The sequence below is a fragment of the Stegostoma tigrinum genome, chromosome 12 (genome assembly GCF_030684315.1).
Source record: "Stegostoma tigrinum isolate sSteTig4 chromosome 12, sSteTig4.hap1, whole genome shotgun sequence".
NCBI classification, from domain to species: domain Eukaryota; kingdom Metazoa; phylum Chordata; class Chondrichthyes; order Orectolobiformes; family Stegostomatidae; genus Stegostoma; species Stegostoma tigrinum.
The window spans coordinates 8,512,131-8,539,119 of NC_081365.1; the positions used below are offsets into that span (position 1 = coordinate 8,512,131).

General features: G+C 44.6%; 1 long non-coding RNA gene across 7 annotated transcripts in view; it reads left to right on the top strand.

Moving 5' to 3' along the window:
* The window catches only part of LOC132210430 (uncharacterized), a 321,143-nt gene that overhangs the window by 47,966 nt on the left and 246,188 nt on the right, over positions 1 to 26,989 (top strand). For 6 of the 7 annotated variants that reach the window (XR_009446537.1, XR_009446535.1, XR_009446536.1 and 3 more), the window contains one exon: positions 12,590 to 12,645. This is a non-coding gene — a long non-coding RNA (uncharacterized LOC132210430). Of the gene's footprint in view, positions 1 to 8,164; positions 8,396 to 12,589; positions 12,646 to 26,989 lie in introns of those variants that run through there. The other variant, XR_009446540.1, reaches the window with a different exon arrangement.

The following is a 26,989-nucleotide window of genomic DNA, read 5'->3' on the forward strand; positions in this document are numbered from 1 at the left end:
GATTTGACATAGAAAGGCTGTTTCTCTTGTGGGAGAGTCTAGGAGCAGAGGGCATCATGTCAGATTAAGGACTTGCATATTTAGCAGAGGAGGGAAGAATGGTGGCAGCATCCATGGTATCATCAAAATGCATCATCACATGACACTACACCAGAGAGATCATAGAATCCCTGCTGTATGAAAACAAGCCCTTCAGCCCAACAAGTCCACCCTAACCCTCACAGCATCCCACTCAGAACCACCCACCAGTAACCAACCTAATCTACACATTCCTGAACACTACAGGAAATTTAGCATGGCTAATCCACCTAACCTGCACATCTTTGAACTGTGGGAGGAAACCGGAGCACTCGGAGGAAACCCATGCAGTCACGGGGAGAATGTGCAAACTCCACACAGACAGCTGCCCGAGGGTGGAATCGAACCTGTATTCTTGGCACTGCGAGGCTATGTGAAAATAGCAGTCCAGAAGTTAATTGGAATGGTTTTACAATAAGTTGGCACAAGACTGATGGGCTGAGTGGCCTCTTTCTGTGTTGATTGAACGCTGAGACCCAAATTATTCCCTCCATGTCTTGTCCCATTGGAGACATTCTTATTTGATGAAACAGGCAGAAATCTAAACTGGCTCTTTCCATTAGTGCACTCTATCAGAGAGGTAACACATTTAATTTCAGTACCATTTGATGGGGATGTGTATTGTTTCCTCTCAGTTTTGAATAAATAAAACTTTTCCCACCACCCAACAAAAGTCATGGATTGTCCTGGCCTTGACTTGTTATCCAAATCCCTAGATTCGTTTTTAATCATGAAGCTCTTCTTACCAAATGTAAGGAAGATTTGAGTTTAGAGGAGAGTCGACAAATCCTTGGTACTAAATATTGAGAAGTGTATTCAGAGCCTGACCTACATTATGTAAACGGTAGTAGATTCGCCAACTTTAGGTACATTTAAGTCGGCATTGGACAAGCATATCAACGTACATGGAATAGTGTAGGTTAGATGGACTTGAGATTGGTATGACAGGTCGGCACAACATCGAGGGCCGAAGGGCCTGTACTGTGCTGTAATGTTCTATGTTCTATGTTCTAGTGGTTTAGACATTTTCATAGTGATCAGAAATTTGAAGCTTTACCCTGTCAAGTTGTAAAGTCGAATTCTACAAATCAGGTCATTTTCTTGACAGTGCCAAGAAAAGTCAGCCTTGGAGAATTCCAGATTATTTTAAAAGTGCAGCTAATTCGTTGATAACTTTGCAGAAGAAAAGTCCTGCTACCCCCCATTTGATGTGAAACTTTATTAATAGGGCTGACATGTAGAATTGCACAAACTTCTCCAGCTCCATTCAACATAATTGGTCCACCCTGTATGCTCAATCTGAAACTCATTCCATCTCTTTCAAATGCATATCTTTTATTCCCTTTTCCTCATTTTCCAGCGAACTTTCAAAAACACTTATGCTGGTCATCTCAATCATTCCACATTCTACATTCTCACCAGTCACTGGATTCATTAGTGATAGTCTTATATTGGTGGCCCCTTTAGTATTGGTCTCTTCCCACAACAGAAATGTAAATCTTATCAAACTCTTACATTATTTTAAAGGGCTCTACCATATCAGTACTTTGGTATCTCCTTTCCAGAGATCAAAGCTCCCTTTTAGTCAATCCTTCCTGATAATTATAACCTCTTAGTTTCAGTATTGACCTGGCAAGTTTTGTTTCTACACTTTCTCCAGTGCTTCTGCTTAATTTTTATAAAGCTGAGACCAGAAATGACAAAGAGTATTCTGTTGTGATTGATCAATAGGGATACATGAGGCATCGTTGCATGAGTTCAGAATGGATAGACCATTTTTTTTCTATTATTCATTCACAGAATGTAGGTGTTGCTGGCCAGGCAGCATTTATTGCCTATCCCTAATTGCCGAGAAGGCAGTTAAGAGTCAATTACATTGTTATGAGTCTGGAGTCACATGTAGGCCAGACCAGGTAAGGATTGCAGTTTCCTTCCCTGAAGGACATTAGTGAACCAGAGGGGTTTTTCCTGACAATCAGCAATGGATTCGTGGTCATCGTTAGATTCTTAATTCCAGATATTTATTGAATTTAAATTCTACCATCTGCCACGGAGAGATTCAAACCCAGGTTCTCCAGAACATTATCTGGGTCTTTAGATTAACAGTCCAGTGATAATACCACTAGGCCATCATCTCCTCCAATCTACTGTACTCTGAGGACTCTAGAGTATGTCCACCACCAAAACAAAATGGCAACAGCATGTACCATCTGCAAGAACCTTCTTAAACCCATAACCTGCACCATCTAGAAGGTCAAGGGCAGTAGTTGCAAGGAAGCACCTGCATGTTCCCCTCCGAGGCACACACCATCCTGACTTGGAATTCTGTTGTCGTTCCTTTACTGTCACTCGGCCAAAATCGAGGACTCCTCATTTAATAACAATGGGAGTATATTTACACTACAAAGCCAAGAGCATTTCAGGGAAGTGGCTTACAGCCAACTTCTCAAGTGTAATTAGAAATGGGCACTAAATGCCCTTCAAATAAATATCTTTCAATCTTAGTTTTGACTTTTTCACTTGAGTCCCTAGCCTCCAATTCTTTCGGAGGAGAGGGTGTTCTATATTTCCATTGCTCTTTGAATCAAAAGGTATACTGGAGGTATACTTTCTCAAGGTATACTGGAGCCTTGGCTTTCCATGCTGTAGAATCCCATACATTTCTTGGGGATCTTGACAGGGTAGGTGCTGAAAGACTGTTTCCTCTGGCTGGCTAGTTGAGAACTAGTCAGTTTTGGATAAGATGTAGAGAAATTTGTTCGATTTTTAAAAAAAGACCATTAAGATGTGGGAGCAGAGGATGGCTCTTCAGCCTTTTGAGTCTGCTCCACCATTCAGCGAGTTTGTGGCTGATCTGATAATCCTGAACTGCACCTTCCTGCCTTTCTCCACCTTCTTCCCCCTCCGCCCTGAAACACATACTCTCAATTCCCTTACTGGTTAGTGTTACGAATCATTAGAATTTTCTACTGCAAAACTCCTGCAATCAGCAATCTGGGAATAAGGTAGGAAGATGTTGTGGTGAAAGATCAGAAATGGACTAACTAAATGATGGAACAGGGTCTGAATGGTTTCCTCCTGCTCCAATGTTTCTTATATTGGCATCATTACCTGTTTCATTCCACCTCGTTAAACCACTGTGAGACATCCTGAAGTCTTAAACAGTGCTTTATAAATGTGAGCCTTATTGTTATTGGAGAAGAGCTGTAAAACATATCTTGATAGTTTTGTAGCCTTCATTGAGGTAATGACAGACTTTACAACTTTCAGTGCAGTTACCACATGACTTCTCCAAAATGAGCTAACAGTTAAAACATCTTTGTGTGACAATGTTTTCTCCATCCTTCCCTTGCCTTTTAACAATTGAAGTCTTCATTGAATCCCTGACTTGAAATGGCATCACCCTAACACTAAAGCTGCAATCAAAAAGTTTAGTTTCCACCCTCGTGCCTTAAGACACCATGTAAAAGCCAAGGTCATCAAAACTTGAATACTGCTTGTATCATAGTAAAGTTTTGTAAGAAAAACTTGTTTTGTTTTAATGGTACTGTTCATCTCACAGGCAGCCGCAAAGCACTTTACAGTCAATGAAGTGATTTGAAGTGTGGTCACTGTTGGACAGTCAGAACCATGGCAACCAACCAATTTGCACTCAGCAAAGTCTCACATACAGTAATGAAGTTTTGATCAGATTACCTGTTGGTTGAAGACAGGATACTAAGTCATACTTACCTGCTTCTCTTCAAATAGTGTGATAGGATTTTTTTTACATGCAGTTGTGAGGTTAGATAAGACCTTGTCAAAGCCTTGTGGAAATCCAAATAGACCATGTCCACTGGCTCTCCGTTGTCTAACTTGCTCATTATCTTCTCAAAGAATTCTGACAGATTTGTCAGGTTTGACCTCTCCTTAACAAAGCCGTACTGATTCAGCTCTATTTTACCATGTACTTCCAAGTACGCCACAATCTCATGTTTAATAATGGACTCTTAAAATCTTACCTAGACCGAGGTCAGGCAAACTGGCTTATGCCTCCCTCTGTTCTTAAACAGGGGTGTTATATTAGCCAGTTTCCAGTCCTCTGGGACTCTCCCTGACTTCAGTGATTCCTGAAAGATCACCGCCAACGCCTCTATAATTTCCTCAGACATCTCCTTTAGAACGTTGGGGTGTAGTCCATCTAGTGCATCCACCTTCAGACCTTTCAGTTTCACCAACTCCTTAGTAATGAGCATCACACTCAAGTCTGCCCCTGGCACTTGAAGTTCTGCTGCGCTACTGGTGTCTTCCACTGTGAAAACTGATACAAACTACCTGTTCAGTTCCTGTGCTATTTCTTTGTCTCCCATCGCTACTTCTCCAGCTTCATTTTCCAGCGGTCCAACGTCAAACTTGCCTATCTCTTACCTATTTTTTTAAAAAAACTGCTTACCCTCATTTCAGTTTTTCCCCCCAGTTGCTTTTTTTTTAAAGTTATCCTCTGTTGGCTTTTAAAGGCTTCCCGATCCTCTGGCTTCCCACTAATCTTCACCACACTGTATGCTTTTCCTTTTGTTTTTATGCCACCCTGATGTCCCTTGTTATCTCACCCTCCTTCTATGCTTCTTCTTCCTTGGGATGAATTTCTGTTGTGCCTCCCGAACTACCCCCAGAAACTCCATCATTGCTGCTCCACTGATTTCCCCGCTAGGCTCCCATTCCAATCAACTCTGGCCAGCTCCTCCCTCCTGACTTTGTAGTTACCTTTACTCAATTATAATACTGTTACTTCTGATTCCAACTTCTCCCTTTCATCTGCAGGGTGATTTCTACCAGATTATGGTCACTGCTCTATAGGCGTTGCTTCACCTTAAACTCCCTAATCAAGTCTGCCTCATTACACATCACTAAATCCAGATTTGCCTGTTTCCTAGTGGGCTGTACCAAAAGCTGCTCCAACAAACTACCTCACAGACCTTCTACAAATCCCTTTCTTGGGATCCGCTATCAACCTGACTTTCCTGGTCCACCTGCGTATTGAAATCCTTCATGATTATTGTAAAAGTGACTATTTTGCTTGCCTTTTTGACATCTGATTTATTTTCTTACCCAAATCCTGATTGCTGCTTGAATGCCTGTATGTAACTCTCATCAGGGTGGTTTTCTTCCATGGCTGTTCCTCAGCTCTACCCACACAGATTCTATGCCTTCTGACTTTACATAATTTCTTGCTGTCGATTTCATTTCTTACTAACGAGGCAACCCTGCCCCCTCCATCAATTTGATAGGGCGTGTATCCTTGGATATTTAGTTCCTAGCCCTGATCTCCTTGCAGCCTGTGATACCCACAATATTGTACCTGCCAATTTCAGTTGGTGGAACAAGCTCATTTACCTGGTTTTGTACACTGTGTGCATTTAAATGCAACTTCCTCAGCCCCATGTTGACTGCTCCCCTTATCTGCTGCACCTGAAGTTAGATTCCTGACCCTTTCCATACTTTGTTCTACTGCTTGTTCTGGAATCTCGAATAACCTCTGCTGCGCCCTCACTCCCTTTACCTTTTCCCATAAATTTCCATGCAATGGAGTCCATGCTCCCCCTCCCCTTCCCAACCCCATTTAGTTTAAAGCCCTATCCACAGCCCTAGTTAAGTGATTTGCAAGGACTGTGGTCCAAGCATGATTTAAGTGGAGACCATCCCATTGGAACAGCTCTGTCCTTCCCCAGTACTATTGGCAGTGTCCCACAAATTTGAACCATTTCTTCCTTTACCAATTTAAAAACAAAATACTGTGAATGCCTGAAATCTGAAACAAATGCAGTGGCCTGGCAGCATCTGTGCAGAGAGAAAAACAAATATAATGTTGCGAGTCTGATATGATTCTGAAGAAGAGTCATATCAGACTCAAAACATCAACTGTGTCTCACTGTCTCCACAGTTGCTGCCCAGAGTGCAGAGGATCTCCAGTATTTCCTGCACTCTTTTCATTAACGTTCCTGTGGTTACTATGGACAGAGCAAGAGTTGCTTCTCATTGTCCCTCAATAGACATGGTGGCCTTCATCAGCCTACCTTAACACCCTGTCCATTCTTCCAGACACCCCCAACAGCTGTGCATTCCTCTCTCATCTCTCCCCCTCCAAACCCTTGTCCCAGGTTAGATCTTACTGACAACTACACAGAACAAGGCGTTGACCTCAAAATTTCATCCTTGGCTCTGCACCAACTGCCTCCAGAGGAATGACAAGATGTTGCGTACACTTTTGAAAGGCGTTCTCAGGGATCCAGAATGGCTTAATCACATAAATCAGGTGCCAGACTGTTGCTGCAGCTCATGGTACCAAAAATGAAGTCTTAAATAAGCATTATGGTCCTTTAGTGGCATTGTTCCACACTTCCACCACCCCTGTCATTCTGGACTGCATTCCTAGCCACTGACTAAACAATCCTCATCCAGTTCTCTGAAATGTGCTCTTCAGTGGGCTTAATGGATTATTTCTGCTCCTACATCTTTTGGTCTATTCAGAGACAGAGTAAGGGAATCAAAGGTGAAGGGTAAAAGGCAGGAAAGTGAAGTTGAGGATTATCAGATTAACCATGATCCCATTGAATGGTGGAGTAGATCCCACAGGCTAGTTCTGTTCCTGCCTCTTACGATCTGACAGAGTGAGGGAAGCAGATTCAGGAGTGACTCTCAAAACAAGGAGATTGATCAGTACTCAGCAGGGCTGAGAATTGCAGGACTGTTGAGATAGAGAAAGAAAACCCAGGATGATTAATTAGATAATAAAATGTGAGGCTGGATGAACACAGCAGGCCAAGCAGCATCTCAGGAGCACAAAAGCTGACGTTTCGGGCCTAGACTAGGCCCGAAACGTCAGCTTTTGTGCTCCTGAGATGCTGCTTGGCCTGCTGTGTTCATCCAGCCTCACATTTTATTATCTTGGAATCTCCAGCATCTGCAGTTCCCATTATCTATGATTAATTAGACCTCTCTTTCAATGGACCAATGCAAAAACCATGGGCTGAATGGCCTTCAACTCAAAATGGAAACGAGAAACTCAGGAGATAATGGGAACTGCAGATGCTGGAGAATCCAAGATAACAAAGTGTGAAGCTGGATGAACACAGCAGGCCAAGCAGCATCTCAGGAGCACAAAAAAGGGTCTAGGCCCGAAACGTCAGCTTTTGTGCTCCTGAGATGCTGCTTGACCTGCTGTGTTCATCCAGCCTCACACTCTGTTATATCAGCAACTCAGGATGCTTGAGCAGGGTTTGTTTCAGTGGCAACTAAGTTGGATGTGAGCTAGTTTGAGTCAACTTGGAAAAGGACCCAATTTTCAAACAGGAATAAGATTGAGGGAAACAGAAGCAAATTACTGCAGAGATAGTAGGAACTGCAGTTGCTGAAGAATCTGAGATAACAACATTTTCTGAAGAAGGGTCTAGGCGCAAAACGTCAGCCTTTCTGCTCCTCTGATGCTGCTTGACCTGCTGTGTTCATCCAGCTCTACACCTTGTTATCTCAAATCACTGCAAATGCTGGAATCTGCGGTGTCCAGAATTTTGTTGCCTTCAGCAGAGCCCAGCACCTGCAGTAATTTTCGCTCTCTCCCATGGATGCTGTCTGACCCGCTGTGATCTCCAGCATTTGATGTTTTCAACCGAGGGAAACAAGGACCTTTTCCTTAATTTCACAATTCCATGACAATACAAATGTAAAAGAGAGAAAGTAGTGCGGGAGAGAACCTCTTAAAGTCATAAAGCCGCAAGATTGGCTACGTTTCTCTGAAGTGAATCGATAACTTTGCAACATTCACTGCAACATTCCGCATCGACATTAAGAAGTGCAAAGCCTAAATAACGAGTTTTTATTTGTGGGCTGTGGTTCTGGGACAGCACCTATTGTTCCTGGGTGCTTATCCAGCGAGCTGTGAGGTCAGTCCTCTGCAAAAAGGAGTGTGATCTGATTAGAGCGAAAAAATAAGACGAGGAGAGAAAATGACAGGAAGGAGGGGGGCTGCTTTGAATTCTTCATGCATAAATTGTTCGATAGCTCCACTTATCGGCGTGGTACCAGGCTGTGCTCCCGGACACTCGCTTGCCGTAAAGCTCCAGAAACAGAAAGAGAAAAACCCTGTTTTTCAGGGCAGTCTTGCAGTTGTCCCTGTCTGGTTTTGAGTGATTCTCCGCATTGACCTGATTCACAGCAAGCATCTCTGCAGAGCGCATGGCTTCATTGTTTGCAGCTCTTGGCTGAAAAGGCGGTGCTGATAGAGGGCTCTGAGGTGTACAAAAACAAACAGCGGGGCGATGTTAGAGCTGACAGTCTCTTGGTAAGACTTTCGACCCTTCTAGGATTACAAAGACAGCAGCTTCTTTCTGAATGACTGGTGACAGCCTTCTGTTATAAATCCATTGCCTTGTTTACAGAACAAGCGAGTTAAAGACAGCTGTAATTTGTCTTTGATTCTTTAAAGCCCACCAGGTGTTACTCTGTATATAAAACGGAAAACAATTCATGTCTGATGTGAATAAACACTGGGAGCAGCGTGTAGCTCAGTGAGTGATTCTTCGTTAATTGCGGATAGTTTGTTTTAAGCAGCTTCCCCACTGAGGAGGTAGTGAATGGAGGCTCTGTCTTGATTTACTGAGGTCTGTAAACACTTCGAGCTGCGAGCTTATTCCTCTTCAATTCAAGTGCTTGTCTGAGACCTTAAAGGGCCCTTGTGCTGCAATGGTAGCGTCCCTGCCCCTAAGCCGAGAGACACGGATTCCAAACTCATATGCTCCAGAGCTGTGTAATATCATCTCTGAACGAGTTGTTTAGGGGAAAAAAAAGGTGAAATAACAAAAAAAACCTCAACTGAAGTACTTTTCCAGGCCTGAAGGCACAGTGTTCCATGTCCCTGGACCAAGTGACCTGAGATAACACGGTGTGAAGCTGCATGAACACAGCAGGCCAAGCAGCATCAGAGGAAGAGAAAGGCTGACGTTAAAGGTCTTGACCCTTCTTCAGAAAAATTTCTCAGATTCAGCACCTGCGGTTCCAACTGTCACTCAGTTCTAGGCCTACTTGCTCCAGAGGTGTGTAATAACATCTCTGAAGAGGTTGATAAGGAAAATGGGTTAAATAGCAAAAAGTCTTCTGCAACTACTTTTCCAGGGTCTTCAGGGCTCTTGTGGCACAGTTGTGGTGCCCTAGCCTCTGACCGAGAAGGCTTGGGTTCAAGCTCCAGCAGTATGCAATAACTTTTTCAACAGTTTTTGTTTAAGTATTTGTTTCTCTTCAAATCTAACACTTGTAGGCCTTTTGTGGTGCAGTGGCACAGTTCCCACTTCTGAGCAAATGAAACCAGGTCCCACTCCCGCCTGCTCCACCTTTCTGAACAGGCTCAATAATACAATACCTAGTACTTTTCCTTACTGCACCCTGATCTCTGCCTCACTCAGTCTTCTCTCTGACTATCTTCTGACAATGTTGACTATCACTAAGATATAAGCCTTTCCTTGTAAGACCTTCCCTCCATACCAGGCAACATCCTAGTAAATCTCCTCTACACCCTTTCCAAAGCTTCCACATCCTTCTTATAATGCGGTGACCAGAACTGTACGCAATACTCCAAGTGCGGCCGCACCAGAGTTTTGTACAGCTGCAGCATAACCTCTTGGTTCCGGAACTCGATCCCGCTATTAATAAAAGCTAAAACACTGTATGCCTTCTTAACAGCCCTGTCAACCTTGCATCACCTCACACTTGTTTAATGCAGACAAGTGTAAGATGATGCACTTTGGTAGGAATAACTGGAAGGCAAAGTACTGGGCTAATGGTAAGATTCTTAGTAGTGTAGATGAGCAGAGAGATCTCGGTGTCCATGTACACAGATCCTTGAAAGTTGCCACCCAGGTTGACAGGGCTGTTAAGAAGGCATACAGTGTTTTAGCTTTTATTAATAGAGGGATCGAGTTCCGGAACCAAGAGGTTATGGTGAAGCTGTACAAAACTCTGTGCAGCCGCACTTGGAGTATTGTGTACAGTTCTGGTCACCGCATTGTAAGAAGGATGTGGAAGCTTTGGAAAGGGTGCAGAGGAGATTTACTAGGATGTTGCCTGGTATGGAGGGAAGGTCTTACGAGGAAAGGCTGAGGGACTTGAGGCTGTTTTCATTAGAGAGAAGAAGGTTTGTTGCAGCTCTCTAAAGCTTTGGTTAGACCGCACTTGGAATACTGCGTCCAGTACTGGTCGTCGTATTATAGGAAAGATGTGGATGCTTTGGAGAGGGTTCAGAGGAGGTTTACCAGGATGCTGCCTGGACTGGAGGGCTTATCTTATGAAGAGAGGTTGACTGAGCTTGGTCTCTTTTCATTGGAGAAAAGGGAGGAGGAGAGGGGACCTAATTGAGGTATACAAGATAATGAGAGGCATAGATAGAGTTGATAGCCAGAGACTATTTCCCAGGGCAGAAATGGCTAGCACGAGGGGTCGTAGTTTTAAGCTGGTTGGTGGAAAGTATAGAGGGAATGTCAGAGGCGGGTTCTTTACACAGAGAGTTGTGAGAGCATGGAATGCGTTGCCAGCAGCAGTTGTGGAAGCAAGGTCATGGGGGACATTTAAGAGACTGCTGGACATGCATATGGTCACAGAAATTTGAGGGTGCATACATGAGGATCAATGGTCGGCACAAAATTGTGGGCTGAAGGGCCTGTTCTGTGCTGTACTGTTCTATGTTCTATGTTCTAAGGTTGAGAGGTGACTTAATTGAAACATATAAAATAATCAGAGGGTTAGATAGGGTGGATAGGGAGAGCCTTTTTCCTAGGATGGTGCGGCGAGCACGAGGGGGCATAGCTTTAAAAAGAAAGGTTTTGCCTGTATTTAGCAGTTTTGAAGACTTCAGAACATTACTGAACTCCTCATCATCAATAACATAAATTTGAAGTGTGGTAATGTAGGATGCATGGCAGCCAAATACCATAAAAAAGTGTCTTAAGTAGATAATATGCTTGTAATCTCCTTAACTGAAGGATTAACATTGGTTTAGGAAAGAAGGGACCTTCACGTTTTTCCCAAATTCCATTTTGGAATCTTTTACCTTCTGAGAGGGTCTCAGTTTAATGTCCGCCAAAAGGACAATACTCTGTCAGTAAGGCTTGGTGCTACACTGGGAGGGCTAATCTAGATTTTGACTTAATGTCTCCATTGTAGGACTTAAATCCACATCATGCTCCTTCTGACTCAGATCAGGATCAGAAGCAAGACGATTGAGTTTGTTCCACCATTCAATGAGGTCATGGCTGATCTCATAATCCTCGGGTCCAGTTTCCTGGCCTTTCCCCATTACTCTTGGCTCCTTAACTGATTAAAAAACTGTGCATCTTAGTCTTGAATATGCCTAAGAACGCAGCCCTTTTTTTAATTTAAGAGATAATAGGAACTGCAGATGCTGGAGAATCCGAGATAACAAGGTGTGGAGCTGGATGAACACAGCAGGCCAAGCAGCATCAGAGGAGCAGGAAAGCTGACATTTTGGGCCTAGACCCTTCCTGAAACGTCAGCTTTCCTGCTCCTCTGATGCTGCTTGGCCTGCTGTGTTCATCCAGCTCGACACCTTGTTATCTTTTTTTTTGTTTAACCTATTTTTCTAATTAACCTGCTCATAGATGTTATTACACATCTTTGGAGCAGGTGAGACTTAAACTCAGGACTCTTGATCTGGAATAGGAGCCCCACAGCACCACAAGATCTGTTAAGGCCTCTGCAGTAAAGAATTCCACAGGTTCACTCTGAAAGAAGAAATTCCTCTTTATCTTTGTCCTGACCCCTTGTTTTGAGATGATGCACTCTGTTCTTAGACAGCTTCACAAAGGGAGACCAACTGTCTACATCTACCTTGTCAAAACCCCAAAGAGTGCTATTTGCTGAATCTTAGATGACATCTGGCATCTTACTATCATAACGAAAATACTCAGAAAGTTTCTCCTGCTTGTGTTACACTGGGCAGGTCATGGCATAGCACTGTTATTACTAGAGTGGTAATGCAAAAATCCAAGACATGTTCTGGACGTCTGGATACAAATTGTACCACAGCAGGTGGTGGAATTTGAATTCAGTAAATAATCTGCAAGTCTAATGTTGACAATGAAGCCACCTGGTTCACTCTAATGTTCTTTAAGAAGGAAATTGGCTGGGTTCTTACCTGATCTAGCCAAAGTGTGACTGTCAATCCACAGTGTTGCTCTTAACCAGTGACCCCCACATCGTGTGAATGAATCAAAATAAAAGTTATTTAATTTCCTGGCTTTGACTTTTCACCCTTGTACCTTTCTCACCACTAAGCCACAAATCTTTGAGCAGCTGCTTCTGGCCTCTTTGAGGTTGTTACACAATCTATCGTGAGTTGTGATTGAAATTGAGAGTGACACTTGAATGTTCTGAAAATAGAAACCCTTAGGAGTTGCATGCATTACTTCTGCAGTTGTTATTCAGAGAGCAAAACCATGGAGCATCATTTAAATGTTTTCTGTTGCAGGAACACACTGACCATGATGATGAAGGTAGCACATGATGAAAAGAAAGATTAAATGAGTAAGTACATTTCCCAATAACATTGCCAGCTGTATATGACAGTGGTTTCTCCTGATTTATTGCTTTGAATGAATTAGAAAGCTGTTAGTTTTAGAGATGTTTGATGGACAACAACCTCAAAAATAGGTTAGTGTTAGAAAGTTCTTGGCATATCCCTTATTTTCCCCACTCTCTCACAAACTGCTGATTCATGCCTTATCCAAATAAGTGCCCATGATACATCAGACAGATGCTGAGTCACAGAATCATAGAACTGTACAGGATAGAACGAGGTTCTTTGGCCCATCAACTCTGCTCCAGCCATGTGGAAGAGAAATCGAACTATTCCCAATCTTCACTCCCTGGAATTTTCCGTCCTGCAATTACACATCCAATTCCATAAAACTGTACGATATAGGAGCAGAATTAACCCATTCAGTCCTTCCAGTCTGCTCTATGATTTGACCGTGGCTGATGTGTTTCTCAACCCCTTCAATGCCCCTAACTAATCAACAACCAATTTATTTCTGAGTTAAATACACTCAATGACCTTTATTTTAAAGGCTACTCTTGAACTTATTTCCACCAGCCTCTTTAGCAGTACATTCCAGATCCTAACCACTAGAACAGTTGACTTTTCTAAACAGGCCTAGTATGGAAACCATGTCTAGTCTTTTTAATTCTCTATTCGGGTGTGACTGAGACTCTACCTGCTTCATCTAAATTACCTTTATTGTCTGAGATGGTTTGATTTGGAATGTAGGCGTCACTGGCAGGACCAGCATTTGTTGCCCATCCCCAAATGCCCTTGAATTGAGTGTGGTTTGCTTGGTTATTTCAGACAGCAATTGGGAGTCACCCACATTTCTGTGAGCCTAGAGCCACACGCAGGCTAACGAATGGTAGATGTTCTTCCCTGGTAGAAAACATTGAACCAGATGGTTGATAGCCTCATGGACTGATTTTCAATTCCAGGTTTATGAATCAAACTTAACTTTCATGAGGTGTTGTGGTGGATTTGAACTCTAGATCTTAAGTCTTGCAAAGTCACCACCAAGCTACTACATCCCCTCAAACCACCATGCTACTGTTACCTTGATCTGAAGTTTGAGTTATTGATAGAATATAACCCTAACCACTTCTTGTATTTTCCTCACCTTATCGCCTTGCTCATTTAAACCATCTCCATTTACCATTGAGACAAAAGGAATTCTACAGAAAATAGGAGCAGCAGTAGGTCTGCCAGCTGCCCCCTCCGAGACTGTTCCACCATTCAATTGGACTTTTAAAAAATTACTCAGTGGAAATGGGTGTCATTGGCTAGACCAATACATATTTCCATCCCTAATTGATCAGAGGACAGTTTAGAGTCAACTTTTCCATTGTTACTCTTGTGTCACGTGAGCTAGACCAGATAAGGACGGCAGATTTCCTTCCCTGAAGAGCATTAGCAAACCAGATAGGTTTTCATGACAATCATCAGTGATTCCATAGCCACCTTTGAGCCAGCTTTATTTTATTTCCTGTTATTTTTATATTGAATTCAGATTTCACCAGCTGCTGTGGTAGGATTTGACCCTTGTCTCCAGAACATTAACCTGGGATTGTGGGTCACTGTTACCAACTCTAGGTTATGCTATTGCTTCCTCAACATCACTTTTATGTTCACTGGTGGGACATGACATGGTTGATCTTTTATCTCTACATTTTTTTCCTGCACTATTCTCGTATTTGTTGATACCCTTAATTTCTAGTTATCTGTTGATCTCGGTTAATGATTGAGCCTTGAGGGCCCTATCTTGCCTGAATGCCAAACCCTTCAGAATACCTGCTGTTGTTTTCAGATGTCAGCTGTAGCTCAGCTGCCAGGGCTCTCACTTCTGAGTTTGAGGACTGCGGGATTTAAGTCCCACAACATTTAGGCCGACATTCCACTTCAACTAAAAACAGAAAGTGCTGGCAAAAGTTGAGAGGCCTGGCAGTTCCTGTGGAGACAGAAACAGTTCATGTTTCGAGTCCGATATGAAACATTTCATACTCTACAAATGCTGCCAGGTCTGTAGAGTTTAACCCGCACTTTCTGTTTTTATTTCAAATCTCCAGCATCTGGAGAACTTTGTTTTTATTCCACTGCAACTATGTGGCTTTAAAGTCCGGTATTACTAACATGGCCAGAGCCATCTCCAGCAGCTAGAGCAGAGAAGGCTGAGGGGTATCTGACTGACCTGTACAAAGTTATGAGGGGCTTAGGTAGAGAGAAACTTCACTCAATATTAGAGGGCTCAGCAACCAGGGAGCACATCCTTAAGGCAAAAGGCAGGAGGTTTAGAGATGATTTGAGGAAAAGAATTTTCACCCAGAGAGTGGTGGATACCTGGAACTCATTGCTCAAAAGGGTGATAGAGACAGGAACCCTCAAGACATATAAGAAGTATTTAGATTTAACATGCTGAAATGTCACAGCGTTTCTCCCTACTGCAAACAGTCTGTAACTTTATGACTCACTTTAACTGTGACCCAACTGAAAATTTCCTCAAAGGGTCAATGAAACAATGACAGGAATGAATCGGGGTGAAGTTATGCTTGGAAACCTGCCACCAATGGGCAGGTGACCTCAGTTCTGGCAGTCAGTAATGTTCAGGTGGTGCCATTCCACAGCGGCACTGCCAGGCTTGATTCCTTCAGTTACAACAGGACCCAAGGAATTTTGGGACCCTGATGTGTTTATCTCTCCTTACCTTAAACCTGCTTCCTTCTCACAATATTTTCTCACTATTAATTGCTAATTTATACCCTGTTAATCTTCACATACAGTTTATTTCTGATAAGCACATTACCGATTCCGTGACCAGGGTGTGACCTATTTCATTTCCTTTCTTCTTTGATAATATTTGTTCAATGCTTGCCGAGCTGCTGCTTCTGTTCCAACAGCTTCATTGACCCTTATGTTCCTCTCCAATCTCAGGCATGATTGTGGATCCCACCCGCTTCAGGCATAGAGAGAGATATTAATGTTCAGAGCAGGCTTTGTTCAAACCGTCAGCAGGAATGTCCAAATTGTAAATACTTGTACAGCAGCCAGTTTTGTTATTTGCTCACTGATTCAATCTAATCGAGACCATAAAAATGTGTATGTTTTACACAAAGGTGATTAGTTGCTCAAATCTTGCAGATGCGTGTCTGTGTGATATGTCTGTCTGTGCCTGTGTCTGTGTGTGCCTGTGTCTGTGTGATGTGTGTGTCTGTGTCTGTGTGATGTGTCTGTCTGTGTCTGTGTCTGTGTGTGCCTGTGTCTGTGTGATGTGTGTGTCTGTGTGATGTGTGTGCCTGTGTCTAGGTGATGTGTGTGTCTGTGTCTGTGTGATGTCTGTGTCTGTGTCTGTGTGATGTCTGTGTGATGTGTGTGTCTGTGTCTGGGTGATGTCTGTGTCTGTGCCTGTGTGATGTCTGTGTGATGTGTGTGTCTGTGTCTGTGTGATGTCTGTGTGATGTGTGTGTCTGTGTGATGTTTGTGTCTGTGTCTGGGTGATGTGTGTGTCTGTGTCTGTGTGATGTGTGTGTCTATGTCTGTGTGATGTGTGTGTCTGTGTCTGTGTGATGTCTGTGTCTGTGTGATGTCTGTGTGATGTGTGTGTCTGTGTGATGTGTGTGTCTGTGTGATGTGTGTGTGATGTGTGTGTCTGTGTGATGTGTGTGTCTGTGTCTGTGTGATGTGTGTGTCTGTGTGATGTGTGTGTCTGTGTGATGTGTGTGTCTGTGTCTGTGTGATGTGTGTGTCTGTGTCTGTGTGATGTTTGTGTCTGTGTGATGTGTGTGTCTGTGTCTGTGTGATGTGTGTGTCTGTGTCTGTGTGATGTGTGTGTGTGTGTCTGTGTCTGTGTGATGTTTGTGTCTGTGTGATGTGTGTGTCTGTGTCTGTATGATGTGTGTGTCTGTGTCTGGGTGATGTGTGTGTCTGTGTCTGTGTGATGTGTGTGTCTGTCTGGGTGATGTGTGTGTCTGTGTGATGTGTGTGTCTGTGTCTGTGTGATGTGTGTGTCTGTGTGATGTGTGTGTCTGTGTCTGGGTGATGTGTGTGTCTGTGTGTGGGTGATGTGTGTGTCTGTGTGATGTGTGTGTCTGTGTGTGGGTGATGTGTGTGTCTGTGTGATGTGTGTGTCTGTGTGATGTGTGTGTCTGTGTGTGGGTGATGTGTGTATCTGTGTCGGTGTGATGTGTGTGTCTGTGTGATGTGTGTGTCTGTGTCTGTGTGATGTGTGCGTCTGTGTGATGTGTGCGTCTGTGTCTGTGTGATGTGTGTGTCTGTGTCTGTGTGATGTGTGTGTCTATGTCTGTGTGATGTGTGTGTCTGTGTCTGTGTAATGTGTGCGTCTGTGTCTGTGTGATGTGTGTGTCTGTGTGATGTGTGTGTCTGTGTCTGTGTGATGTGTGTGTGTGTGTGTCTGTGTGATGTGTGTGTGTGTGTCTGTGTGATGTGTGTGTCTGTGTGTGGGTGATGTGTGTGTCTGTGTGATGTGTGCGTCTGTGTCTGTGTGATGTGTGTGTCTGTGTGATGTGTGTGTCTGTGTGATGTGTGTGTCTGTGTCTGTGTGATGTGTGTGTCTGTGTCTGTGTGATGTGTGTGTGTGTGTGTCTCTGTGATGTGTGTGTGTGTGTCTGTGTGATGTGTGTGTCTGTGTCTGGGTGATGTGTGTGTCTGTGTCTGTGTGATGTGTGTGTCTGTCTGGGTGATGTGTGTGTCTGTGTGATGTGTGTGTCTGTGTCTGTGTGATGTGTGTGTCTGTGTGTGGGTGATGTGTGTGTCTGTGTCTGTGTGATGTGTGTGTCTGTGTGTGGGTGATGTGTGTGTCTGTGTCTGTGTGATGTGTGTGTCTGTGTGTGGGTGATGTGTGTGTCTGTGTCTGTGTGATGTGTGTGTCTGTGTGATGTGTGTGTCTGTGTCTGTGTGATGTGTGTGTCTGTGTGTGGGTGATGTGTGTGTCTGTGTGATGTGTGTGTCTGTGTGTGGGTGATGTGTGTGTCTGTGTGATGTGTGATGTGTGTGTCTGTGTGATGTGTGTGTCTGTGTGATGTGTGTATCTGTGTCGGTGTGATGTGTGTGTCTGTGTGATGTGTGTGTCTGTGTCTGTGTGATGTGTGTGTCTGTGTGATGTGTGTGTCTGTGTGTGGGTGATGTGTGTGTCTGTGTGATGTGTGTGTCTGTGTCTGGGTGATGTGTGTGTCTGTGTGATGTGTGTATCTGTGTGATGTGTGCGTCTGTGTCTGTGTGATGTGTGTGTCTGTGTCTGGGTGATGTGTGTGTCTGTGTGATGTGTGTGTCTGTGTCTGGGTGATGTCTGTGTGTGATGTGTGTGTCTGTGCCTGTGTGATGTGTGTGTCTGTGTGATGTGTGTGTCTGTGCCTGTGTGATGTGTGTGTCTGTGTGATGTGTGTGTCTGTGTGACGTGTGTGTCTGTGCCTGTGTGATGTGTGTGTCTGTGTGATGTGTGTGTCTGTGTGATGTGTGTGTCTGTGTGATGTGTATGTCTGTGCCTGTGTGATGTGTGTGTCTGTGTGATGTGTGTGTCTGTGTGATGTGTGTGTCTGGGTGATGTGTGTGTCTGTGTCTGTGTGATGTGTGTGTCTGGGTGATGTGTGTGTCTGTGTCTGGGTGATGTGTGTGTCTGGGTGATGTGTGTGTCTGTGTGATGTGTGTGTCTGTGTCTGTGTGATGTGTGTGTCTGTGTCTGTGTGATGTGTGTGCCTGTGTGATATGTGTGTCTGTGTGATGTGTGTGTCTGTGTCTGTGTGATGTGTGTGCCTGTGTGATGTGTGTGTCTGTGTGATGTGTGTGTCTGTGTCTGTGTGATGTGTGCGTCTGTGTGATGTGTGTGTCTGTGTGATGTGTGTGTCTGTGTGATGTCTGTGTCTGTGTGATGTGTGTGTCTGTCTGGGTGATGTGTGTGTCTGTGTGATGTGTGTGTCTGTGTCTGTGTGATGTGTGTGTCTGTGTGATGTGTGTGTCTGTGTCTGGGTGATGTGTGTGTCTGTGTGTGGGTGATGTGTGTGTCTGTGTGATGTGTGTGTCTGTGTGTGGGTGATGTGTGTGTCTGTGTGATGTGTGTGTCTGTGTGATGTGTGTGTCTGTGTGTGGGTGATGTGTGTATCTGTGTCGGTGTGATGTGTGTGTCTGTGTGATGTGTGTGTCTGTGTCTGTGTGATGTGTGTGTCTGTGTGATGTGTGTGTCTGTGTGTGGGTGATGTGTGTGTCTGTGTGATGTGTGTGTCTGTGTCTGGGTGATGTGTGTGTCTGTGTGATGTGTGTATCTGTGTGATGTGTGCGTCTGTGTCTGTGTGATGTGTGTGTCTGTGTCTGGGTGATGTGTGTTTCTGTGTGATGTGTGTGTCTGTGTCTGGGTGATGTCTGTGTGTGATGTGTGTGTCTGTGCCTGTGTGATGTGTGTGTCTGTGTGATGTGTGTGTCTGTGTGATGTGTGTGTCTGTGCCTGTGTGATGTGTGTGTCTGTGTGATGTGTGTGTCTGTATGATGCGTGTGTCTGTGCCTGTGTGATGTGTCTGTGCCTGTGTGATGTGTGTGCCTGTGTGATGTGTGTGTGTGTGTCTGTGTGATGTGTGTGTGTGTGTCTGTGTGATGTGTGTGTCTGTGTGTGGGTGATGTGTGTGTCTGTGTGATGTGTGCGTCTGTGTCTGTGTGATGTGTGTGTCTGTGTGATGTGTGTGCCTGTGTCTGTGTGATGTGTGTGTGTGTGTGTCTCTGTGATGTGTGTGTGTGTGTCTGTGTGATGTGTGTGTCTGTGTGATGTGTGTGTCTGTGTCTATGTGATGTGTGTGTCTGTCTGGGTGATGTGTGTGTCTGTGTGATGTGTGTGTCTGTGTCTGTGTGATGTGTGTGTCTGTGTGTGGGTGATGTGTGTGTCTGTGTCTGTGTGATGTGTGTGTCTGTGTGTGGGTGATGTGTGTGTCTGTGTGTGTGTGATGTGTGTGTCTGTGTGATGTGTGTGTCTGTGTCTGGGTGATGTGTGTGTCTGTGTGTGGGTGATGTGTGTGTCTGTGTGATGTGTGTGTCTGTGTGTGGGTGATGTGTGTGTCTGTGTGATGTGTGATGTGTGTGTCTGTGTGATGTGTGTGTGTGTGTGTCTGTGTGATGTGTGTGTGTGTGTCTGTGTGATGTGTGTGTCTGTGTGTGGGTGATGTGTGTGTCTGTGTGATGTGTGCGTCTGTGTCTGTGTGATGTGTGTGTCTGTGTGATGTGTGTGTCTGTGTCTCTGTGATGTGTGTGTGTGTGTCTGTGTGATGTGTGTGTCTGTGTCTGGGTGATGTGTGTGTCTGTGTCTGTGTGATGTGTGTGTCTGTGTGATGTGTGTGTCTGTGTCTATGTGATGTGTGTGTCTGTCTGTGTGATGTGTGTGTCTGTGTGATGTGTGTGTCTGTGTGTGGGTGATGTGTGTGTCTGTGTCTGTGTGATGTGTGTGTCTGTGTGTGGGTGATGTGTGTGTCTGTGTCTGTGTGATGTGTGTGTCTGTGTGATGTGTGTGTCTGTGTCTGGGTGATGTGTGTGTCTGTGTGTGGGTGATGTGTGTGTCTGTGTGATGTGTGTGTCTGTGTGTGGGTGATGTGTGTGTCTGTGTGATGTGTGATGTGTGTGTCTGTGTGATGTGTGTGTCTGTGTGTGGGTGATGTGTGTATCTGTGTCGGTGTGATGTGTGTGTCTGTGTGATGTGTGTGTCTGTGTCTGTGTGATGTGTGTGTCTGTGTGATGTGTGTGTCTGTGTGTGGGTGATGTGTGTGTCTGTGTGATGTGTGTGTCTGTGTCTGGGTGATGTGTGTGTCTGTGTGATGTGTGTATCTGTGTGATGTGTGCGTCTGTGTCTGTGTGATGTGTGTGTCTGTGTCTGGGTGATGTGTGTGTCTGTGTGATGTTTGTGTCTGTGTCTGGGTGATGTCTGTGTGTGATGTGTGTGTCTGTGCCTGTGTGATGTGTGTGTCTGTGTGATGTGTGTATCTGTGTGATGTGTGTGTCTGTGCCTGTGTGATGTGTGTGTCTGTGTGATGTGTGTGTCTGTGTGATGTGTGTGTCTGTGTGATGTGTGTGTCTGTGCCTGTGTGATGTGTGTGCCTGTGTGATGTGTGTGTCTGTGTGATGTGTGTGTCTGTGTCTGTGTGATGTGTGTGCCTGTGTGATGTGTGTGTCTGTGTGATGTGTGTGTCTGTGTCTGTGTGATGTGTGCGTCTGTGTGATGTGTGTGTCTGTGTGATGTGTGTGTCTGTGTGATGTCTGTGTCTGTGTGATGTGTGTGTCTGTGTCTGTGTGTGTCTGTGCCTGTGTGATGTGTGTGTCTGTGTCTGTGTGATGTGTGTGTCTGTGTCTGTGTGATGTGTGTGTCTGTGTGATGTGTGTGTCTGTGTGATGTGTGTGTGATGTGTGTGTCTGTGTCTGTGTGATGTGTGTGTGTGTCTGTGTGATGTGTGATGTGTGTGTCTGTGTGATGTGTGTGTGTGTCTGTGTGTCTGTGTGATGTGTGTGTGATGTGTGTGTGTGTCTGTGTGTCTGTGTGATGTGTGTGTGTGTCTGTGTGTGTGTGTGATGTGTGTGTGTGTCTGTGTGATGTGTGATGTGTGTGTCTGTGTGATGTGTGTGTGTGTCTGTGTGTCTGTGTGATGTGTCTGTGATGTGTGTGTGTGTCTGTGTGATGTGTGTGTCTGTGTGATGTGTGTGTGTGTCTGTGTGATGTGTGTGTGTGTCTGTGTGTCTGTGTGATGTGTGTGTGTGTGTCTGTGTGATGTGTGTGTGATGTGTGTGTGATGTGTGTGTGATGTCTGTGTGATGTGTGTGTGTGTCTGTGTGATGTGTGTGTGATGTGTGTGTGTGTCTGTGTGATGTGTGTGTGTGTCTGTGTGATGTGTGTGTGATGTGTGTGTCTGTGTGATGTGTGTGTGTGTCTGTGTGATGTGTGTGTCTGTGTGATGTGTGTGTGATGTGTGTGTCTGTGTGATGTGTGTGTGATGTGTGTGTCTGTGTGATGTGTGTGTGTGTGTCTGTGTGATGTGTGTGTGATGTGTGTGTCTGTGTGATGTGTGTGTGTGTCTGTGTGATGTGTGTGTCTGTGTGATGTGTGTGTGTGTCTGTGTGATGTGTGTGTGATGTGTGTGTGTGTCTGTGTGATGTGTGTGTGTGTCTGTGTGATGTGTGTGTGATGTGTGTGTCTGTGTGATGTGTGTGTGTGTCTGTGTGATGTGTGTGTCTGTGTGATGTGTGTGTGATGTGTGTGTCTGTGTGATGTGTGTGTGATGTGTGTGTCTGTGTGATGTGTGTGTGTGTGTCTGTGTGATGTGTGTGTGATGTGTGTGTCTGTGTGATGTGTGTGTGTGTCTGTGTGATGTGTGTGTCTGTGTGATGTGTGTGTGTGTCTGTGTGATGTGTGTGTCTGTGTGATGTGTGTGTCTGTGAGATGTGTGTCTGTGTCTGTGTGATGTGTGTGTGTGTCTGTGTGATGTGTGTGTGTCTGTGTGATGTGTGTGTGATGTGTGTGTGTGTCTGTGTGATGTCTGTGTGATGTGTGTGTGATGTGTGTGTCTGTGTGATGTGTGTGTGTGTCTGTGTGATGTGTGTGTCTGTGTGATGTGTGTGTCTGTCTGGGTGATGTGTGTGTCTGTGTGATGTGTGTGTCTGTGTCTGTGTGATGTGTGTGTCTGTGTGATGTGTGTGTCTGTGTGTGGGTGATGTGTGTGTCTGTGTCTGTGTGATGTGTGTGTCTGTGTGTGGGTGATGTGTGTGTCTGTGTCTGTGTGATGTGTGTGTCTGTGTGATGTGTGTGTGATGTGTGTGTGTGTCTGTGTGATGTCTGTGTGATGTGTGTGTGATGTGTGTGTCTGTGTGATGTGTGTGTGTGTCTGTGTGATGTGTGTGTCTGTGTGATGTGTGTCTGTGTCTGTGTGATGTGTGTGTCTGTGTGATGTGTGTCTGTGTCTGTGTGATGTGTGTGTCTGTGTGATGTGTGTGTGTGTCTGTGTGATGTGTGTGTGTGTCTGTGTGATGTGTGTGTGATGTGTGGTTTTTGAATGCTTTCACATGATGCAGTCAGGGGGCAACAAGCTCAGGTAAAGAATGTAGGTGACTTAAGGCCTATACTCACTGAGTTTCTCAGTGATGTTAACAACCAGAAGAAATAGCACAATTGAATGTTGCAACAGCACAATTGAAAGAAGTAGCAGAGGCCGCATTACACACCAATGGGTATATCCTGTCCCTGACGAAGAGAAGGAAAGATTTAGAGGAGCGGTTTTTTTCGGAACATCGCAATGGGATTCAAACAATAAAACGGGAACAAAAACAGAGGTTGCTGGAAAAGCTCAGCAGGTCTGGCAGCTTCTGTGAAAAAAAACCTCGAGAGTTAACGTTCTGGGTCTGGTGATCCTTCCTCAGATACTGGCGGAGCTTCTGTCAGTGTGGTAGAGCAAAGACCAGAGAAGGGGGAAAGGTTTTCAAGTGTGGTCAGTGAATAAGCTTATTCCCAGCTCAAAGGAGAAGAAGATATTACTGGTGATGCCATAATGGGAACTGCCGATGCTGGAGAATCCAAGATAATAAAATGTGGAGCTGGATGAACACAGCAGGCCAAGCAGCATCTCAGGAGCACAAAAGGAGGCTTGGGGACTGCTTTACAGAACACCTCCGCTCGGTTCGCAATAAACAACTGCACCTCCCAGTCGCAAACCATTTCCACTCCCCCTCCCATTCTTTAGATGACACGTCCATCATGGGCCTCCTGCAGTGCCACATGCCACCCGAAGGTTGCAGGAACAGCAACTCATATTCCGCTTGGGAACCCTGCAGCCCAATGGTATCAATGTGGACTTCTCCAGCTTCAAAATCTCCTCTTTCCCCACTGCATCCCAAAACCAGCCCAGTTCGTCCCCTCCCCCCACTGCACCACACAACCAGCCCAGCTCTTCCTCTCCACCCACTGCATCCCAAAACCAGTCCAACCTGTCTCTGCTTCCCTAACCTGTTCTTCCTCTCACCCATCCCTTCCTCCCACCTCAAGCCACACCTCCATCTCCTACCTACTAACCTCATCCCACCTCCTTGACCTGTCCGTCTTCCCTGGACTGACCTATCCCCTCCCTACCTCCCCACCTATACTCTCCTCTCCACCTATCTTCTTTTCTCTCCATCTTTGGTCCGCCTCCCCCTCTCTCTCTATTTATTTCAGTACCCTCACCCCATCCCCCTCTCTGATGAAGAGTCTAGGCCCGAAACATCAGCTTTTGTGCTCCTGAGATCCTGCTGGGCCTGCTGTGTTCATCCAACCTCACATTTCATTATCTAAGATATTACTGGGTCTGGTTCTGAGGAATGAGATCAGTCAAGTGGATCACGTCACCAGAGGAACATTTTGGGAACATTGATCACTGTGTACTTTAAGAATTAGGTTAGCTGTGGAGTAGAACAAGGAGCAGTCTAGGGTACAAATAAATACTTCATTCAGAGAGTGTGAATTTCAGTGACATGAGAACAGATCTGCCCAGGAAAATTGGACTCAAAGGTGGGAGGATAAAACTATAATACAACAGTGGGCTGCTGTAAAAGGAAAAAAAAATATTTAAGGTACAGTGTAGGAATGTTCCCACAAGGTAACAAAGCAGAGAAAATGCATTTGGCATTCCTGGAATGGTGATGTTGATAGCAGGTAAGATAAAGAAGACATAGGACAGATGTCAGAGATAATGGGAACTGCAGATGCTGGAGAATTCCAAGATAATAAAATGTGAGGCTGGATGAACACAGCAGGCCAAGCAGCATCGCAGGAGCACAAAAGCTGACGTTTCGGGCCTAGACCCTTCATCAGAGAGGGGGATGGGGAGAGGGAACTGGAATAAATAGGGAGAGAGGGGGAGGCGGACCGAAGATGGAGAGTAAAGAAGATAGGTGGAGCGAGTATAGGTGGGGAGGTAGGGAGGGGATAGGTCAGTCCAGTGAAGACGGACAGGTCAAGGAGGTGGGATGAGGTTAGTAGGTAGCTGGGGGTGCGGCTTGGGGTGGGAGGAAGGGATGGGTGAGAGGAAGAACCGGTTAGGGAGGCAGAGACAGGTTGGACTGGTTTTGGGATGCAGTGGGTGGGGGGGAAGAGCTGGGCTGGTTGTGTGGTGCAGTGGGGGGAGGGGACGAACTGGGCTGGTTTAGGGATGCAGTAGGGGAAGGGGAGATTTTGAAGCTGGTGAAGTCCACATTGATACCATTGGGCTGCAGGGTTCCCAAGCGGAATATGAGTTGCTGTTCCTGCAACCTTCGGCTGGCATCATTGTGGCACTGTAGGAGGCCCATGATGGACATGTCATCTAAAGAATGGGAGGGGGAGTGGAAATGGTTTGTGACTGGGAGGTGCAGTTGTTTATTGCGAACCGAGCGGAGGTGTTCTGTAAAGCAGTCCCCAAGCCTCCGCTTGGTTTCCCCAATGTAGAGGAGGCCGCACCGGGTACAGTGGATGCAGTATACCACATTGGCAGATGTGCAGGTGAACCTCTAGGACAGACGTCAGGTTGATAATAATACAATCATGGGTTGGTATAGAAAGTACAAAGAGGTAGTTTAAAAGAAAACAAAAGAGACAAAAAGAGAGTGTGAGAAGGGACTGGCAGCTGAAGTAAAGGGGAATCTAAAAAAGCCTTTTCAGTTTTCATGTAAATTTTAAAAGGAAGGGACCAAAAGAAGTTTTGATGCATGAAAGCAGCAAGAATGACTGGGTTATCAAATGAGCCTTTTGCATCTCTCTTTGCCTAGGAAGAATATAATGACTAAGTCTAGTGAAGGAGGAACAACACAGAGAAAGCTGGAGAAACTTAGCAAATCTAGCAGCATCTGTGGAGGGAGAAAATGAGTTAATGTTTCAAGATTCATTTGACTAGCTTACGTGAAGGAGAAGCTAGATGAGACAATATTTTAAAAAGTGCATTAGAAAAACTAACTACTTAAAATGATATAACACGGTGTGAAGCTGGATGACACAGCAGGCCAAGCAGCATCAAGCAGGAAAGTTTGACATTTCGTGTCGAGACCCTTCCCGTTGAGACTTAAAATGATAATTTTGCAGGACAATTTGGGATAGGGCTTAGGATACTGAGGGTTGTACGTGAGAAAATTGGAGAGCATGGGCCATATTGTTCCAATCCTCCAATATAGAAATGGTGGCAGATGTCTGGAGAATTACAGATGTTACACCATTGTTCAAAGCAGTGTATAAGGATAAACTGAGTAACTACAAGTCAGCCTCTCTGATGAAGGGTCTAGGCCGGAAACATCAGCTTTTGTGCTCCTGAGACGCTGCTTGGCCTGCTGTGTTCATCCAGCTTCACACTTTGTTATCTTGGATTCTCCAGCATCTGCAGCTCCCATTGTCTCTAACTACGAGTCAGCTGGTTTAATCTTGGCGGTTAGAAATAGTTTAATGGGAGAAAATGAGCAGTTACTTGGAAAAGTGTGGTTTAATTTGGAATCTAGCACAGAATTGTGTTGAACGAATTTTGATAAGGCAACAAAATTGGTCGATCATGGTAATGCTGTTAATATGGTGTACATGGACTTCCAAAGATGCTTGCTAAAATGCTGCACAATTGACTTGCCAATAAAATCTTCTCATGAAAACAATACATTGTGACATGGATAGAAAACTGGTTGAGTGACACGAGACAGAGATTAGTGGAGAACAGTTGCTTTACAGATTGAAAAGTGGTATACAGTGTTACTCTCAGGAATTGGGTGCTCAGATATATGTTGCTATGTTAATGATTTAGACGATGCAGGACATAATTTCAAAATTTGCACAAAATTTCAAGTTTTTTGAACTGTGAGGAGGACAGAAGTAGATGGAATGGGTGCACATATGGCAAAAGAAATTCAATATAGAGAAGTAATAAGTGAAGGGAAGAATGAGGGTATTCAACATAATAAAAAAGGCACAGTTCTATTGAGGAAGACCTTGGATATATGTACGTGAATTGTTGAAGGTAACAAGGCAAGTTCAGAAAGCTGTGAAAATGTCACTAGATTCTGGGTTTTATGAAAGAGGGAGAATACAAAGGTGAGAAAGTTATGATGATCATTTATTAAGGGTTGGTTTTGGTTCTATCATTAAAATGGAAGGACTTTAACCCGTTGTTTGGAATTGCTTTGCGTAATGAGAAGGGGTTTGACCACTGGGATTCTGTACATGGAAACAAATTGATGCACTTGATTCTGAGTTGCAAGAGATTTGCTTACTCCATTACTGGCCAATAACAATGGGAGTGAATGGGAACGATTTTAATCCAATGAGATTCTATGCAATAGGAGTGAATGGGATGGCATTTAGTCTGATGGGATTCTGTA